A 2,848-nucleotide genomic window follows, 5' to 3' on the forward strand; every position below is an offset into this window, starting at 1 on the left:
GTGTGTATCCTGGAAATAACTAATGAGGTATGTCATCATGAAAACGTTATTTTTTCGCTGGCCAGTCCCGGGATGCGAGAGCGCCCACCCAAGGCACGCCTGGGAATCCGCCAAGACACCCGGTTCCTTAACGCGGCTGGTGCCCCCGAGGCAGAGACCATGGGAGGCTACGCACGGGCCGGGGTCCTGCCGAACGGCCAAGACTGGGCAGGCAGGCGGCCGGAGTTCTGGGCAATCCCGGACGCGAAGGCGCCCACAGAGACCTGCCGCGAACCGGCCAAGGCCCGCGGCGCGGTGCCGTAGCGCCGCCGACACTGGCTGGCCGCCGAGTGGCCGGCGGAATCCCCCATACCCCACAGGAGGTGCGCTGCAGGCGCGGGCGTCTTCGGCGCCCGGGAGGCCAGGCTCGAGCTCTTGGGGCGGCAGGCGACAACCTCTCCCGTCTACGGCCATACCACCCTGAACGCGCCCGATCTCGTCTGATCTCGGAAGCTAAGCAGGGTCGGGCCTGGTCAGTACTTGGATGGGAGACCGCCTGGGAATACCGGGTGCTGTAGGCTTTTGCCGCCCCTCCTTTTGCCGCCCTCTAGCCAGGGTGCCCCTAGACACCCCCGGGCCCTGCCCACTCGCTCGATGTCTCGGCGGTCCGTGATAGCCGCCCAAGCCCAAGCGCTGCCCGCGCCGCCCCGCGCCGTTGCCGGCCTCGTCTGCTCCCGTACAGCCAGCCCTGGGCTGTTTTCGCTCTCCGCTCCGGGCCCTTCCCGTCCTGGGCTCCGCGAGGCCGAGCCCCTAGACACACGCCGGCAGTGCGCTGGCATCCCCGGGATGCGGGAACGGAAACCCCCACGCGCCCCGCCGCGGGCCGCTCCGCTCCGCGCGAGGCCTCAAGTCTCGGCCCGCAGGCTTCTCCCCGCCCTTCTCACGGGACAGCCAGGTGCCCTCAGACCAGGTGCGAGGCCTCCCCGCACAGCCGAGACTGGAAGCGCGACCGACCAGCCGCGTCAGAGAGGCTGAGACGCACGAGAGCGCGCGTGCGCGCGACTGCACGGCGAGAGCCCCTCTCGCTCGCGACAGGCCGCAGCGAAGGACCTCACACACGCACACACACGCACGCACTCCAGTGAGCCCGTGCGTCTCTCCTTTCTGCGGCGGGACCCCCCGCAGGACTATGAGCACAATGAACCTCCTTGAGCCCCAGGCCTGTCCTGGGGTACGGGGCACGAACCGCCTCCCTGCCCGAGCCCAGCCCCGGCACGACCGTCCTCTGCCGTGGAAGTGGCCTCTTCAGGGCGGCCGCAGGGTCTCGGGATCACAGTCGGGGAGGGCAGAGGAGGAGTGCGTCTGGGTCACGGCCGGAGCCCGGATGTATCGGGGCCGCAGTGCATGGCGGGCCACGCCCGGGCCGGGCCAGGGTCCGGCCGAGGGTCCAAGACTGGGCGGGCGGGCGGCCCGGGTCCTGGGCAGTGCCGGGACGCGAGAGCGCCCACCCAGACCTCCCGCACTGCCGCGAACCGGCCAAGGCCCGCAGTGTCCTAGCGCGGCCGGCCGAATACCCCAGACCACCCAAGGAGGTGCGCTGCAGGCGCGGGCGTCTCCGGCTCCCGGGAGGCCAGGCTCGAGCTCTTGGGGCGGCAGGCGACAACCTCTCCCGTCTAAGGCCATACCACCCTGAACGCGCCCGATCTCGTCTGATCTCGGAAGCTAAGCAGGGTCGGGCCTGGTCAGTACTTGGATGGGAGACCGCCTGGGAATACCGGGTGCTGTAGGCTTTTGCCGCCCCTCCTTTTGCCGCCCTCCAGCCAGGGTGACCCTGGACGCCCCCGGGCCCTGCTCGCTCGCTCGCTCGCTGTCTCATGGGTCCCGGGCAGCCGCCTGAGCCCAAGGGCGTCTTCAACGGCCGCGAGCCCCGCATCCTCGCCCGGCCTCACCGGGTCTCCTGCACCAGCCCTGGGCTGTTTTCTCTCTCCACTCCGGGCCCTTCCCTTCCTGGGCTCCGCGAGGCCGAGCCCCAAGGACCGCGGTCTCTGACACACGCTGGGAGTGCGCTCGCATCGCCGGGGCGCGGGACCGGCCACCCCTACCTGCCCCGCCGCGCCCCGCCCAGCCCCGCCCCGCCCGAGGCCTCAAGTCTCGGCGGGCACCTTCTCCCCGCCCTTCTCACGGGACAGCCCGGTGCCCTCGGAGCAGGCGCGAGGCCGCGCCCCGCACAGCCAGGACGGGAAGCGGGACCGACCAGCCGCGTCAGAGAGACCGAGACGCACGAGAGCCCCTCTCGCTCGCGACAGGCCGCAGCGAACGGCCACACACACGCACACGCACACACGTGCACGCGCGCACACGCACACATATGAACACACACTCCATGGAGCCCCTGCGTCTTTCCTTTCCGCGGCGGGACCCCCGGCTGGACTCTGAGCACAATGAGCCTCCCCTGAGCCCCTGGCCTGTCCCGGGGCCCCGGGCACGGGGCACGAACCGCCTCCCCGCCCGAGCCCAGCCCCGGCACGACCGCCCTCTGCTGAGGAAGCGGCCTCTTCAGGGCGGCCGCAGGGTCCCGGGGTCACAGTCGGGGTCCGGCTCTGTGCGCTCGTCTGCGGGTCCCGTCGCTCTCTCTGTGTGGCGGGCACGGCCTCGCCTCTCTCGTCTCTCTCTCCGTCTCTGTCTCTTTCCTCCTCACTGTGTCTCTATATCTGAGCGCAGCCAGCTCGCGCGGCCCTCCCCTTCCCCGGCGACCTGTCCTTGTCCCCTCCTTCGTGGCTCTCACTGGGCCTCCCGCCCCGGCCACCTGTGTCCTCCTTTCTCCTTCCCTCCCGGTCGCTCGCTCGGTCTCTGGTTTCTCTGTGCCTGA

At 70.7% G+C, this 2,848-nt stretch overlaps 2 non-coding genes across 2 annotated transcripts; both read left to right on the forward strand.

Moving 5' to 3' along the window:
• Positions 1-441: 441 nt before the first annotated feature.
• On the forward strand, positions 442-560 carry LOC111735672. Its single transcript, XR_002778909.1, has one exon. It is a non-coding gene; the product is annotated as a 5S ribosomal RNA (ribosomal RNA).
• Positions 561-1,650: 1,090 nt separating this feature from the next.
• Positions 1,651-1,769, forward strand: LOC111735673. Its single transcript, XR_002778910.1, has one exon. It is a non-coding gene; the product is annotated as a 5S ribosomal RNA (ribosomal RNA).
• Positions 1,770-2,848: the final 1,079 nt, after the last annotated feature.

The sequence above is a fragment of the Pteropus vampyrus genome, unplaced genomic scaffold (assembly GCF_000151845.1).
Source record: "Pteropus vampyrus isolate Shadow unplaced genomic scaffold, Pvam_2.0 Scaffold1000005094, whole genome shotgun sequence".
Taxonomy (NCBI): domain Eukaryota; kingdom Metazoa; phylum Chordata; class Mammalia; order Chiroptera; family Pteropodidae; genus Pteropus; species Pteropus vampyrus.